The 16,539-nt window shown below is 47.0% G+C and overlaps 1 protein-coding gene and 1 pseudogene across 2 annotated transcripts in view; one reads left to right on the forward strand and one right to left on the reverse strand.

Moving 5' to 3' along the window:
• SMC3 (structural maintenance of chromosomes 3) overlaps positions 1-16,539 on the forward strand; it is an 889,895-nt gene that overhangs the window by 756,829 nt on the left and 116,527 nt on the right. The window lies entirely within an intron of this gene.
• Positions 13,177-15,629, reverse strand: LOC147712054 (cilia- and flagella-associated protein 410 pseudogene; annotated as a pseudogene). The gene has a single exon (XR_015295735.1). The product of XR_015295735.1 is annotated as a cilia- and flagella-associated protein 410 pseudogene (transcript).

Here is a 16,539-nt window from a genome sequence, read left to right on the forward strand (position 1 = left end):
GCTATGGCCTCTTTGGAGCTTCTTACAAACAAGCTCCTGAGAGAATACTTTGCAGTGACTTCAAATTGTACTGCAACCCACAGTTCCAGTATTGTGCAGCTGGCTAAACTGTGGAATCTTGGATGGAAATGTTCCACATTAAGGGTATAACCTTCATGAGGGAGTCGGGGTCAAAGAAAATGCACAGACTGCGGACCTTAACCCAGGACACACAACCACAAACCTCTTATTCCCTTTATTTTTTTTTTTTTTTTAAATTTTTTGAAAACCTTTATTCGTGCATATAAAAAGAACAAATACGGGCCTACAACCATCAGGCCGGCCACGATACTTTTGAGCACTAATACAAACATTGTGGCCCCCAAGCGTCAACGGACAAATAATTGCGACAATTTGTGTAAGTTACACTGAGAGGAACCATGACACCAGGGGGAAGGAGAAATGAAGGTTAATTTTAAAATTTTTATAGTTTTTTCAGGGAAAAAGGCAGTGAAGAATAAATCCAAGGAGATTCAAGTCCGCATACTATCTTCACATCACGGGAGAGCGGCAGTATTTCGGAAAACAACCGTGGAAATTTAAAATCTCAGGCAGTGAGGCGGTGCAAATCGACAGCAGGATATTCACACAGTAAATACGCACCCCTACAGCGCCATCCCCATTCAGCCAACCCCAAGCCCGGACCCAGAATCAACCAAGGAAAAGCACAGAAAACAAAGAAAGAAATAAAGGCCCATAGAACCAATAAAGCTACTAAATTACCCCCCCACCCTACACCAATGCGGAGGCTACGGCCTACCCCCCCCCCCAGCATAGTGCCTGTCGCCCAGTAAACCCGAAATATAGAAGAGAAAGAAGAGCAAGAGAAGAATGAAGAAGAGGAAAGAAAAACGTGAACACCTATGATATAGGGGGTGAGAAAAGAATGCACTATTCTGATCTAAACTCCCAAAAAGAAGAAGGTGGGGAGGAGCCTACGTAACATCAGAGCACCCGGGACCCCCGGCCATCCACAGTTTCCACACACTAAAACCTCCCACTCCAAAAGCAACAGTGCTGTAGTCAATTGCGACAATAGCATAGATGGAAAAAGTCATTTCGCCATGTGCGCTAACAGTACACACAAGCAGTCCCAATTCCGAGTCAGTCCACCCGGGAAGCCAGTTTGTTAGGAATCAGCCCAATCTCGGCCTGGTAGCGGGTGCAAAACAAGCCAGCTCCTATGAATAGAACATTAGCACTTAGAGTCCCGGTCCCGTACAGAACCGCCTCCCCATCAACAAGAAACACAGAAGAACATACTAATCGCAATCGCAAGTGGGAAAAAGGCTAAAGTTGCAACAATTAAGCATAGCAAAATACAGTACAGTCCGGGTCTCCGCCAGCCGGTCAAGCAAAATCGAGATGAGGGGCACCTTCAACCCTGGCCAGAACGACGAAATCTCTCCAGGCATGACCATCTCCGCGGACACTGTGCAGGCAGAACAAAGGAGCAAGATGGCCGCTCTCGACATGGGAGGGGCAGAAGTGAAGAAGACGAGTGATCCCAGTCTCCGACAGCTGCAGCGGACAAAATGGCGAACCCCCCCTGCCGTGCAGGATGACACACACTCCAGCAGCGCAGAAAAGAGGCTCCGAAGGCAATATCCTCGTAGGGGGCAAACAGCTGGAAGGGCGACAAACGGAGCTCTGGCAGCAGTTGTTCAGGCAGAGTCACAATTCTCGGAGCGAGGGGAGACTTTGTAACAATGGCATCGGCAGTAGGGAGACATGCAACATTGTAGCCGGGGACACCTCGGTCTACCGCTCGTACATGCTGCAACATTGTATCCAGTGTAGGAACACACGTGGGCAACAGGGAGACAGGCAGCCCCGGTCGCATAGTGAAAAAAGTAGCCTCTTCGATCTTTCTCCCCAGCTCTTGAGCATTGCGCCGCCATGTTGCCCGCAAGTCTGTAAGGGCATCAAGGATATCCCCATAAGTCAGAACACTCTGCAGCCCCTGCCGATCCGCTCTGCACTGTGGCACATTACAAGCAGCCTCCTGGTCTAGTGCAGGCAGGTCCACGCAAGCAGGGGAGAAGGGAGTATCCGTCTGTACATGCTGGAAGGCAGGCGCCATTCTCATCTCCTCCTCGGAATCACCCTGAAGGGAGGGGGGCGGCTCGGTAGAAAGTACCTTCGTCCCAACACTAAGGAGCACGCAGCTATCAGCGCTGGGGCCGTGCGTTGTGGGAGTTCCCCCGTCCCCTGGCAATCAGCAAGCAATCCCAAGCACCGGTGTCTCCACAGCCCGTCCTACCGGTTAAGGATAGCAGCGTCCAGCGGCGTCAATCGGCGCAGGGTTCAGGGGGAGCTCCGGTGGTCGGCTAAGTCCGCCAATTTCCATCAGAAACGGCCGGCGGAGGCCGCAAATGAACGTGACTGTCACCAGCGCGTTCGTGTCCCCATCTGAGCGAGGTGTAGGAAGGATACAGTCCAGGATTTTAATGTTAGGTCGGACGGCTCGGGGAGCCGGGCGCTCACACGTCCGTCCCGTCCGCCATCTTGGCTCCTCCCTTATTCCCTTTATTGATGCTCTTTTTGACTTATGGCCACCTGGGCAAAACCAAGATCTTGCTCTCCAGTTATCAGGCTGGTAGCAAGGCGACATGCGCATGCCCCTGGGGATCCGGATTTCCTTTTGCAAAATCCCACTCGGAAAAGCCTAGTGGTACAAGCAAAATTAATCCAAATACATTTCCGACCACCTCACCTGAAAGGGAGTCCAAACTTATGAAAACATTTTCTAAAAGCATGTTTCTGTCAGCTAGCCTTTCCATTAGGTCACTCACCAGTAGCTGCCTCCTCGTAACGTAATAGCATGAATGCATTGTGGGAGTGAATGGCAGACAGCTTGCCAGCAATCCCGGAGACCGTTCATCCAACCCTACAATGTGTCATATGAGATGGCCAAGACATGACAAAGTATTTCATATTCTCTGACCAGGACACTATAGACTGTCTGGGTAGGGCAGTCTAGACCAGTGTGGTGCTTAGGCACCATGCTTGCATTTGCTCCACTGGCTTTTTGTAGGACGCTGGCTCTCTATATGCTGTACCAAGATGAGGTATAGTGTGCAGAGAATTCAGTGGATCCCCAGTGGATTTAGAAATGCTAAAGTAGATAATACTAATTCTCTATTTTGTGGTAGCGTGGGCCAGCAGTTAGGCTTATCAGAGGGTAGTGTTGAGCATTTGTTGTACACAGTGGTAATAAATTAAAAACACACAATATGAATAAATCCAAGATCAATTTATAAAACTAGTACTTGGTTATATTTATTTTGTAGAACCACAGAACTTCGTCTTAGGTAGATACATTTTGTAATAGTAATGTGCTCTGATAACCTATGGGAGGAAGAAAACATTTAGCATACATAGGTAACTTTGACTTACAAGACCAGTCTTCGGAAGTTACAATCAGTATTGGGTAATGTTCAGTGTGCAGCAGTGCAGCATAAGGGCACATGTGCGGCCGGGTGTAAGTCTGAGGTCGGGCGCCCAATACAAATCCATGGGGACTGGGGCAATCGAACAGGGGCTGCTCACAAGTAAGAGCAGCGGCTTGGGGGACCAGTCTCCGGGGTTGAGGCAAGCACTGGACAGGGCCCAAAGCAGCAACACTACACCACCAGCGACACAGGGGCGGCTGGGTGCAGGGTGCCAATACAACATCGGGTGCCCAATGCAAAGCAATGGAGAAAGGCCCAATCGGACAAGGGCTGCAGGCTCAGGCCAGGAGGCTGGTCGAAGGAAACCAACAGCTGGACAGGTAAGTTGGGCTGTTGGGACACCTTGGCTTCTCTTCACCAAGGCCCAAGGCAGGTGGGTGCAGCAGTGTCTTTCAGTGTCGGAAACAGCTTACAGGAGTAGGTCACGGTTGGGGGAGTCTCTGTGCAGAGGCTGCAGGCGCCGTCGAGGAGCCTGGGAGAGGTCAACTCACAGTGAACTCTTGCTCTGCCGTGCTGGGGAACCTTGCTGGAACCGATGGGCCACTTAGACTCTAGCTGGAGTCTTCTGAAAGAAACACGTTAGTTAGATTCCTTACCTTAGAATATCCCCAGGCGTCAGGCTGGATCCGGAAAGTTTTGTGTAGCAGTACCCCTGCGCGCCGGTAGGCGTCGTCTGCGGCTCCGCGTCCGTCGGCATTGTTGGCGCCGGGATGACGTCATCGGAGTACTAAGACGCCGCCCTCGCACGCTGACGTCAGTTCTTCTTTTTTCCGCGCCAGCAAGCGCAGGTCCGGAAAAAGCAGTACCGTAGTCACTTTTTTTTTTTTTTTTTTTTTTTAGTTCAAAAGTTTTTATTGGAAGTTTCAGAGTTATGTAACAAGCAGATCAGAAGTTGCTGTGTACAAATTACAGTGCATATGATCATACATTGTACTAGAAAAAGAGCATATATTGTAAATTGGCAAACAAAGGCATTAGTATGGTGCCACAATAGTGATAATATCATTCGGAGCGTTCTGGAGGATAAGCAAATCTTACATTCATCCTTTAAGCCTTCGTAAATTGGACTCCTAAGAGGATAGAGAGCGAGAGGAGGTGGAAGAGAGGATAGATCCAGATTGTGGGAAGAAGAGGTGAACAGAAAAGGTTAGAAAAGAGGAAGAAGAGGTTGAACTGGAGAAGATGGGAAGATGAGGAGGAGGTAAGGTGGTGCACCACGATGCGGCAGATCATTTCAGTTTGGGGGATGTGTGTTATTCAAGATGTATCGTGCGCTCGGGAGCTATTGAGAAACCTGGATAGTTGGACGGATCACGGAGGTTTATGGGTTTTAAAGTAGATATCCAGTGAGTTCCATAATTTCCTTTGTGAGGATCGCCCGGGGGTGTTTTGGAGAGTGATTTGTCTGCCCCTCGGAGGTTAATCACCCAGTTTAACCAGCAAGCATAACTTGCTTTTTTGGTATCTTTCCAATTGTTTAGGATGACCTTTACAGCCGCCGTGAGGAGAAGGTCTAAAAGGACCTGTCTACCTCAGGGATGTGGGTTTCCTTCGCAAAGCCGAAAACAAGATAGGGACGTTCCTTGCTAGGTGTGATATTAAATAATTTATGGATGAAGTCAAATACCTTGTCCCAATAGGCTGAGACGCAGTCACATTGGAGGATGAGATGGTCCAAATCCCCTTCTGCACGCTTGCAGTTCCAACAGAATGCATCAGGGCAGAGTTTGTGTGCATACAAGCGGGCTGGTGTCCAGTAGACTCTGTGCATGAGCCAAAACTTGGTTTGTGATAAAGTAGGGCTTATTTTATGACTCATGCAGGATCTCCACGTCATGGACCACTCCGGCTCAGAGATGGTGAATGAGGCGATAAACGACCAGAACTGCATAGATTTTACATTCAGTTTGGTGGACTGCTGGCTCAGCAGTTTATATAGCCTAGACACCTGGTGACCTATCTTATTTAAAGAGGAGAGGAATGCTGGAAGAGCCGGTTGTTTGGGCATTAATCCCGCTTTTGTAATGGCTGTTTTTACATTCAGGAATATGTAAAAATCGGAATTATTGATCCCAAAGGTAGATTGGACTTTTGTAAAGGGCAGAGGGTAGCCATCATCGTAAAGTTGGTGCGGGAAGAAAATTCCTTTATTAATCCATGCTGGGATGAATAAAGGTTTACCTTTGTATGTGATTTTGGGGTATCTCCAGATCGTTTCCCATCTAGATTTCCTAATCGACGAGTCCAACAATTTGTCAATTCTGAGTAAAGCTATTTTGGTGTTAATAAATACGGGTTTCGAGCAGGGGATTTGATTCGCTCTCATTGATGGCACCGAGATGGGAGGGATGCCATTGAGGGGGCTTTTTCGATATCTAGCCACACAGGTGAGTAGTCCACTGGAGGGGATAGCCAATAGGATTCTTGTTTCGCTAAGAAAGCTATTTGATATCTTTTAAAATCTGGCAGATTGACTCCACCTTTGGATTTATCTAATCTCAATTTCTGTAGACTAATACGTGCTTTTTTTCCTTTCCAGATGAAGTTGTTAATATTCTTATCTAATTTATTGTGGAACTCTTGGGACAACATCAATGGAAGCATGGTGATTAGGTAATTTACTAGCGGTGTAATCATCATCTTGATCGTCTCGAGCCTGCCCCACCAGGTGATGAAGCTGGGTGACCAACCATCTAGGTGTTTTTAGGTCGAAGCACGACCTGCATTCAATGCGAAGCATTTATTGCAGTCAGCTTCGACAACTATTGTTATCCGTATTTGGGAATGTGGACACGACTCAGACGCGTGCTTTTGCAGTCTGTTTTGACCGCGGGAGTGCGCGTCTGAGCCGCGCTTGCGCAGATGAACTCCCAGCCCCTGCTTTCGCTTCGCTCGCATGCATTAACGGCGCACACACACAGACACAGCCAGCCCCCACCCCTCTGCATGCACGCACACACACACACACAGGCGCGCGCATGCACACGCAGGCACACACATACAGGCACACAGCCCCCCCCCCCCCTTACCTCACCGGAGTCGGACTCGAGCTCGCACCATCTGCCAAGGGAGCCCCGCAGAGCACTCGAGCTCCTCTGCCACTCTACCAAGAAGCGGAGCTCTCCCCATAGGCATGAGGGCCCCGCAGTCTCCCCGCTGGTCTTCACCCGGGCCCCCTCCTGGGACCCGGGACTTCATGCGGCACTTTTCTTCTTCGGGCTCGCGCTCCGACCTGAAAACGAAACTGAAGAGTGGCGCGCATGCGCAGGCAGCCCCCGCCCTCCCACTCCTCACAGGCTGGCGAAGAGCTGATGGCAGCGCAGGACTGGTGTTTCTCAATCAGACTCCTCGTAGTGATGGCATCGACCTTGGTTAGTAAATGTGGGCCTTCTTTACCAATATACCTCCTGTCCTTGAATGTTTTAGAGAAAATTAGAAATTCCCCAAAGGCTTAAAAAAGAGTTGCAAAGAGCCGCTTCTGAAAAAAAAACTAGTAATAGAGAAGAGATTCTATGCTTGTGTGGGGGTATTCCTTTCCCAAATGTCTCAGCTAGAGAAATGTTTGGATTTGACACAGCAAGGAAAAGTGCAAACTGAAAACTCCAAGAGGTGAGAGGTACTCTGCAGGATTATTTATAATAGTATCTGTGTCCTTGGGGAAGGCTGCGAGATGTCTACTACCCTCAATCCACAAATCTGGGCGGACTCTCCTGTCCCCCCTCCGCCCCTCCATGCTCTTGGCACCGCCCTCTCAGCGCTCACAGGGGCTCGTTTGGACCGAGAGCACACACTGAAAATAGTTCCAAAGTGGCAAAGGCATCGCTTCAATAAAGCTAACATTTTCGGGCGTCTGGTTCGCCGCCTGACGCTGGTGCAATGCTGCGTGATGCAAGCCTGGCATGGTGGGTGCTAACGATGCTGACGTCGTCCTGGGGGTCTGCCGGAGAAGATGCTGTTCTGAGCCGGGAGCAACTCAGCAACTTCTTCAGTGAGTGAAGAGAGCAGCCTCTGTCGATCGATTTCTGTGGAAAGATTTTTTTTAAGTTGAAGGGGAATTGCGTGAAACTAAGAAAAAAAAGGCGCTGTCGCATTTTGTCCACTACTCTGTATACATACGTGAGGCTTACATGACATTGTAACAGTGAAAGTTACCAGCGTCATGACCTTTTTCCCCAAACATGATAAAGCGCAACACCAAACTGTGCAACGTTGTTAGTAGCATTGTAAAGTTAGAGAACGGGAGTTGTAGTGGGCATGAGGGTGCCAGATGTGTTCCGCGCATTCCAATGGGGCGGTATTGCCACATAATTTTTAACGGGAAATAATGTCAGATGATGGTATAGAAAATTTCGTGTTAGTATCCAGAATATTTTTAAGGGTTAAGCATGGGCTGGTTATGAGTGATATGCTTAAAAATGAGGTATGAGGAGTGCTGTGACAGGGGGACAAAGGCACGTTTATTCACCCACAGCAGAGATTCATGTGTGTGATGTTAGTTGCAAGTTCAGCGCATTAGCTGATTGGCTGTAAAATGACGAACGTATTTTGAAGTTAGAAATTATTTTACTAGGAACGCATAATTGCTTCACTATTAAAAGGTGGAGCAGCCTGATACACTGAGGTATACGTGCTTGCAACTTGCTTGCGGGTAGATGTATGAACAGTGCCGACACGCACCATTTTTTTCCAAATAGATTTTATTGGGGTTTTTGCATATATGACGCATCACAGTGGTCAATTCAGTGCAGTCAGTCAAGATATTGTTCCCCATAGGGCTTTTTCTCATCTGGACCATGATAAATGTGCAAAGCACAAAATATTAGTATGCGTACTTTTACAGCTGAGGAAATTCAGAGGTGTACTAAAAGCACGTTTAAGAATACACACGGTGGAACATGTTAATAACTGCTCAAACCTGGAAAAGAGGCTACATTTGTGCAAATGCAAGTTAGGTAATTTCGAACATCTGCAAAAGACCTTTAAAAGCCTCCATTCCTGGTCAATACCTCAGCATAACGTCTAAAAATATGTTAAGAGGTCTTGTAGGTAAAGTTCTGTGTAACATGGATAAACCATCCTTTATATTGTAATAGTGGGTAACATTCACCAACCACCAGCTATTCACTGCACGGTACGTGGAATACCAATAATGTGTTGTGGGTCAACAAATCGGTATTATAGGAATCAAAAACTGTAGTCCACATTGAAACTTAGTGACACATTCTTTGCATCACACTATGTACGTAGAAAATATTTTTTGATTCATATTAAGATCAGGTGCAGTAGCAAGGAGAAGACAAGGTCAGGAGCGTTGAAGGTGGCAGGGAATAGACTTTATATAACCAGCAATGCTGCCATTCTTACCCAGTCTTGGTTCAGCACATTCACTGCCAGGGATCTCACACCCCCTCACCCTCACACCCCCTCACCCTCTCACCCTCACACATCTCCTCACCCTCACACCCCCTCACTCCCACACCCCCTCATCCTCACCCTCACACCCCCTCATCTTTACCCTCACACCCCTTACACCCCCTCACTCTCTCACCCCATCACCCTCACACCCGCTCACCCATACCCTCACACCCCCTCACCCACCCTCTCACACTCACTCACCCTCTCACCCCCTCTCACCCTCACACACTCCTCTCACACCCTCTCACACCCCCTCACACCCCCTCACCCTCACACCACAAACACCCTCACCCTCACATACCCTCTCACCCTCACACACCCTCTCACCCTCACACCCCCTCACCCCGGTCACCCTCACCCCATCACCCTCCCTCACCCTCACCCACCCCCTCACCCTCACACCCTCATCCTCACCCCCAATCCTCACCCCCACAACCGCACCCCCCCCTCACACACCCCCACACCCCCTCACCCCCCAACCCCCTCGCACCCCTCACACCTCCTCACCTTCACACACCCTCACATTCACACCCCCTCACCTTAACACCCCCTCACCCTCACACCCCCTCACCCTCTCACCCTCATCCCCCCTCACCCACACAGCCTCGCCCTCACACCCCCTCACCCTCACACCCTCACCCTTACACACCCTCACCCTCACACTCCCTCACCCTCACACTCCCTCACCTTCACACCCCTTCACCCTCACACCCCCTCACCCTCACCCACCCTCACCCACCCTCACACACCCTCACACACCCTCACACCCTCACACCCTTACACCCCCTCACACTCCCTCACCCTCACACCCCCTCACTCATCCTCACAACCTCACCCTCACACCCCCTCACCCTCACAGCCCCTCACCCTCATACCCCCTCACCCACACAACCTCGCCCTCACACCCCCTCATCCTCACACCCTCACCCTTACACACCCTCACACCCCCTCACTCACACGTACACACTCTCACCAGCATAGCATAACAAAACATAGCATAGCATAACAAAACATAGCATAACAAAACACAACACAGCATAGCATAGCATAACAAACAAAGCATAGGATAGCAAAACATAGCGTAGCATACCAAAAAACAGCATAGCATAACACAAAGCATAGGATAGCAAAACAAAACATAGCATAACAAAATAAAACATAGCATAGCAACACACAACAAAGCATAGCATAGGGTAACAAAACATAGCATAGCATAACAAAAAAAGCATAGCATAACATAACAAAGCATAGCATAGTATAACAAAACATAGCAGAGCATAACAAAACACAGCATAGCATAACATAACAAAAAAGCATAGGATAGCAATACATAGCATAGCATAGCATAACAAAACACAGCATAGCTTAAAAAAAAAGCATAGGATAGCAAAACATAGCATAGTATAACAAAGCATAGCATAGCAAAACATAGCATAACAAAACATAGCATAACAAAACCTAGTATAACAAAACAAAACACAATGAAACATAGCATAGCATAACAAAAACAAGCATTTGCAATGCAATAGGTCTCGCATTAGGAAAGTTTGAGCTATTGGTATTGTAAATGACAATTTTTTTCTTTGTGTTGGTTTTGAAAATAGCGAAATGAATAGCGCTTTCATTTACAATGCCAATAGTTTTAACTTTTGTAAATGTGACACCTATAGCATTTGTAATGCAATATGTGTTGTATTTAAGTGATAGAGGCCTGAGTCATCCAGGCCTTTTCTGAGCCCAGATTTTCAGGAGCAAAATCAAATTGGAATTATATTTTCTAAGAAAAAAAGTCTTGTTAGTTTGCTTGTCGAAGACGGCTCTTCTCTGTTACTAAGAAAACGCTTCTTATTATGCATTTGACTTTCCCATGCTTCAAGTGGGGGTGCCAATGTTGAAACTGAAAGTTGATCCAGGTGGCACTGCATTTGGACTAAATTATTAGACATATTTTCCTTGTTAGTAACAGGATTCGCACTCCAGCCTTGCGGTCTGAAACAGTTTTGTTTTTATTGTTATTAAATGAGACAACATAAACGTGCTTGTCCCCTGGGTCCTTGTTAATAATCCCAAAGTTAGCTGGTGTGATCACTGGTGCCGCTGTGGCTGGGCAGGTAGCAGCCACTGTCTTTTTATTCCACTTCGGTGTCACTCATAGTCGTTGAAATGTCACTTTATAATTACACTGCAATTATGAAAGTGTCACACACAGCAATCTGAAATATTGGCAGCTATAAGGGAGTTATTGCTGGCAGGGTAGTACTGACATTACGGGGTCACCACTTCCCATGAACTCAAATGTTTAGGAAGTTCTGCCCGTGTTTCCTAGTCGAGCAAGAAGAGATAATGTTGCCAAAGGAGGGTGGGTTAATCACAGAGCGCTGGTCAGATGTAATAAATAATGCTTTACCACCACTTGTCGAAAACATCAGGTTGAACTTAAAAAAGACATTTTATTAGGGGAACACAATTTATATGTCAATTTAATTTAGTGTATGCTTACCATATTTAAAAGCGAAACATTTGTTCTTTAATCTCAGTAATAAACAGCAGTCTGATAAGGGCCTGTGTGGGCTCATTCTAGCTGTCTCTTGTCCTCATTCGAGACCCTCTGAGCAATAGGCCTCCAGGACCCATTTCTCCTTTTGGTTAATCAGACAAGAAGGGTTAAGTATAGGTCACCATGTGCTATTTACATTACAACACTTGCTCTCTAAGACTAACACTCCATTAAAGAAAGCATGTTGCATAAGCAGGATGTGGTGCCTCGGTGGATTAATGCATTTTCATCATGAATCTATGTTCGGCCTCAAAGGTCATGTTTGAATTCCTGAGGGGTTGTCCTGCCCTTTTACCTTAAATGTGTATTGCCTACAATATGTTGCTATGTTTCTATCCATTGCTGGATACGATTATATGAATTTGTCAGTCCCCCGCCCCCCCACTTAAATCCCTGCTCCATTCCTTGTATTTCACTTTGTGTCAAGGCCTCATGGTAGCTACACTCATAAACGTTTCAGTTTGTAATCTTTCTTTTTGCCTGTCGCTTCTTATACTGTGGAGGCATTAGCGCGGGGACACGTCGAGAGACGTCACCAGGCGCTCTATAAGCTCCTATAATAATAATTAGACACGTCTCCGATAATTTGTAGCCTAAACTGAATTTGAGCATTCAGTAACCCCGCCTGAAAATGAGCTCAGCTACCTCGATCTGCTGCAGACAAGGAGGCGTTTATTTTCAGAAGATAGCCAAAGAGCGGGGGATACACTTACTCTACGGAATATCCAAATATTATACAATGCTTGCCCTATTGTAGCAATTTGAGGTTGAAGGGTATGCCAATTCGTGTAATGTCTAGTTGTCAAAGAATGCAAGAGCTTATTCAGTGCACTTTCCGACAGGTGCGAGGCGCAGCCTAGAATATTACACAGGTGTGCTCAGTGGCCCCGGAGTCCTAATAATTACCTGTACTGCTTAACAGTCAGGACGTGCGGCGTGCCAGACGGGAAGCCTGGTAGTCGGTCTCCCAGATATGTTTCCAGAGCGCGTTGGTTGAACCTGTGTTGCTCCTGCACAGCTCCGCACTCCGTGTCTGCCATCATGACCAGCTACCTATCAGAACAGTAGACCGAAGTCCAATGCTTCTTTAAAGCACCGTAGAACTAACAAGCACGCATGCGCATTTCACCCTCCAGTCCCAGAGCCGTAACCTAAGCAACAAGTAAGGACGCTACAGGAGCAGCATAAGACATTAAGCCAATGCTACCGCCACGAATTGACGGAAATACAGGAAAGACAACATCTGGCGCAGCATCATGTAAAGAGAGACGCCATCTTAAAATGGTGGCAGATCAATGCTATTACACAGAAAACGTGTTCAATTAAAGACCGCTTATTCTAACGAAAATACAAAATAATGCTGCGGACTAAACAAAAGAGCTGCACGACGAGTTCATTAATTTTTATATATTTCATTAAGTATTTACAACAGTGTATAATGCACAAATTATGTCTGGAAGCAAGGGTCTATAAGTGTTTTACAACATTAACTGGTAATTCGAAGCCTTCCGGTGAAGTCTACATCAAACGATCACCTTATTGTTTTGCTAAAAACACCCGTTATGTTTAACCCAAACCACAAGCGATCTTCCTCATGGAATAAAGCACGATTGGAGTTTTATCAACACATTTATCCTCACGGGTGGAATGTCTATAGCTATTTTCTTTTTGTTTGCATTGAGATACTTAGGATATATGGGACTCGGTGAACCAAAGTGCACCAAAACTGGCTACATGCGTAATTTGACAGCTTGTATTGGACAACTTCAGGTGTATATTCGCCAGAGACTGATCTGCTCGAAATTGCAGGATCTCTGCTTTTTTTGGTGTTCTGCAGTCTGTAAAACATATTCCGTAGTGTTTTTCGAAACACCATTTAATGCATCTGTCCATCCAGTTACATTCTTCACCTGGTTAGTGGTGTGCGCTGCAGGACACCGATTTCAGCCCACATCCAGCCCATGCCAAAGTGTAAGGCACAAGGATCCTCTTGCCATTCCCCCTCCTGCCCTTCAGCCACGGTTTCCTGTCAGTGCACGGAGTACATAACATTCCAACCAGCTCCGCCTTACTCGTCCTGTCAGGCACTGGCTTCCTCCTGCGTTTCGCCCTGAAGTTCATTCTGCTGCAGCACCTGCAGCATGTCCCCTGCTGTCTGGTGCACGGCCTGCAGCCCGTCTCTGTCGAGCTCTTGCAGCAGCAGCAGGATGGCACTAACCACGTTATCCCCCTCTCTCTTCCAGGTGCCACTCCCGGTCTGCTTTGGGGACGCAAAAGAAGAGAACTTGTTCCGGGGAAGGGGCTTCATGCCCAGCTGCTCCCTGATCTTGTTGGTCTCCTCCATGCTGAAGTTGAGCAGGTCGCTCTCCGTGTCTGTGGCAACCGCGGGCGTCTGATGGCAACCATTGCCCACGCTGGTAGAAGGCGGCAGCAGGAGGTCCCCTTCCTCCTTGGCCTGGGCCAGCTCATCCTTGCCCACGGCCTGGTTGTCCAGCTTCTGCAGACCGGGCAGGGTCCTCAGGACCGTCATCCGGTATCGGTGGGGGTCCGGGCCGCAGCAGGGGTTATCCGCCAGCCAAAGCACAGGCAGGCTGGGCAGCCCCTGCAGGTGACAGATCTCACGCAGGCTCTGGATGTTGTTCTTTCGCAGAGAGAGCTCGGCCAGGTTCTGGTACTGGCTATGGGGCTGCAGGCTGGCGATCTGGTTGACGCTGAGGGTGATCACCTCGATGTTGGGCATCTCTCGGCAAACTGAGATATCGCTTAACCGGCTGCCCCAGCAGTTCAGTTTCCTCACGCTCTCCAGCTCGCATGCCTTGGCCCATGACAGCACTAGCTTACCGGTTAGCTTCATCTTCGTGCTCGTTCACTAATATCTAGACGTTATCGAGCAGCGCAGCGCTTACAACCTCTTTAAATGGCCGCCATGTTTATGGAACGCAAAAAGCAGGTTGCCATGCTAGCCCGTATTCCATTTCCGGGGCAAAGTCACGGAAATGGAAACACAATGACATCTAACTCAAAAATGAAAGAAGGACTAAAAAAAGAAAAGTTCGATTTTTTTTATGTCTACAGCAGTTCCAAGTATAACAGTTTCCCAAGTTAACGCCTCAAGAATTATATTACGATCTAGGCGAGTGTTCGATATAGTTACAACGAGCATAAACGCACGTAGTTGGAGTCAAGGGAAAGCAGTTTCTACACAGATTGGTGGAGGCAGTGTTCAAAACAAGTGACGTCCAGGCGGGCGCACGCACTTCCGCGCAGAGTGTTCTTAGCCGCGTCTCATGGCGTACAAGAGGCGATGGACGGCACTGGAGTCCCTGGCCGTCCCTTGCCGCGTCGCCCGCCGTAGCAGCACTGGAGCCCCTGGCCGCATCGCACCCGCCCATCCATTGGGAGCCGGGCAGAAGGAGCCCACAAGAAAAGAGCCTGGTGAGGTGAGGTGAGGGGTAGCGTGTGTGTATGCAGTGTGTGTGTGTGTGCGCGTGTGTGTATGCGACGGCGGGGGTGGGTTCTCTATATGTATGGGTGCGTGCATGGGTGCTCGTGTGTGTGTGTGTGTCTCTGGGTATGCGCATGCGTGTTGGAGCTTCGGAGGCAGGAGATGGGCACGGCGCCGTGCGCGCCCACGAGGTGCAATCTGTGCTCGTGCCCATCTCGTGTCCACATTCCCAAATACGGGTAACAATAGTTGTCTTACTGACAGCAATCAATGCTTTCGCATTGAATGCAGGTCAGCTCGACCTAAAAAGCATAGGATAGTAAAACTAAACATAGCATAGCATAACAAAACAAAGCATAGGATAGCAAAACAAAACATAGCAAAACATAACAAAACAGCATAACGTAACAAAACATAGCATAACAAAACACAACAACAAATAGCATAACAAAACATAGCAAAACACAACAAAACATAGCATAGAAAAACAAAACATATAATAGCTAGCAAAACATAGCATACCAAACACAACAAAACATAGCATAGCATAACAAAACATAGCACAGCAAAACAGAGCATAGCATAATAAAACAGAACAAAACATAGCATAGCATAACAAAACATAGCATAGCAAAACATAGAATAGCATACCAAAACATAGCATAGCATACCAAAACACAGCAGAGCATAACAATTCAAAGCATAGGATAGCAAAACATAGCATAACAAAACAAAACATAGGATAGCAAAACAAAACATTGCATAGCATACAGCATCACTCTGCACCACCACAGCATCACTCAGGGGCACCACAACATCACTATGCACTACCACAGCATCACTGAACGCCACTGCATCACTCGTTCACCATCACAACATCACTCAGCGCCACCACAGCATCACTCAGCGCCACCACAGCATCAATCTGTGCAGCCATTCAACAACACCTTGTTCAAATATGTTCTCTCAATGTTTCAAACTTTATTACAAATGTAACAAGATGTTAATATTTCACTTCTGTTCTTGGATTTTTGTCACAAAAAAAAACACTGAACATAATCTTCACAAAAGTTATTTATAAAACTTTAAGCTATTGCCATTATAAATTACAATAACTTTTATTTAAGTATTATTATTGGGAAAACATTAAAAGCCATTGTTATTTGTAATATCAATATATGTAAGTCACGTAAATACAACACATATTGCATTACAAATGCTATAGGTGTCACATTTGCGAAAGTTATAACTAATGGCATTGTAAATGACAAAGCTATTAATTTCTCTATTTTCAAACACAAAACATAAATAAAAAATGTCATTTACAATACCAATAGCTCAAACTTTCCTAATGCGAGACCTATTGCATTGCAAATGCTTGTTTAATTTTTTCGAGAGTCAGGGTTTCGTTGTGTTGTAAGGTCTCGATGATGGAGCTGCCAAATTCTTTTCCTAAATACTTGATGTGATTTTTTTGCCAGACTAAACCTGATGTGCCTAAAGAATTCATATTAGTGAAAATGTTGAGAGGTTTGACTTCTGATTTATCACGGTTCAGTTTGTAGCCTGAGTGCCTAGAGTAAGATTCTATAGAGTCCATCAGTGCGGCTATAGAGGTATCCGGTCTT

This window comes from Lissotriton vulgaris, chromosome 5 (assembly GCF_964263255.1).
Source record: "Lissotriton vulgaris chromosome 5, aLisVul1.2, whole genome shotgun sequence".
NCBI lineage: Eukaryota > Metazoa > Chordata > Amphibia > Caudata > Salamandridae > Lissotriton > Lissotriton vulgaris.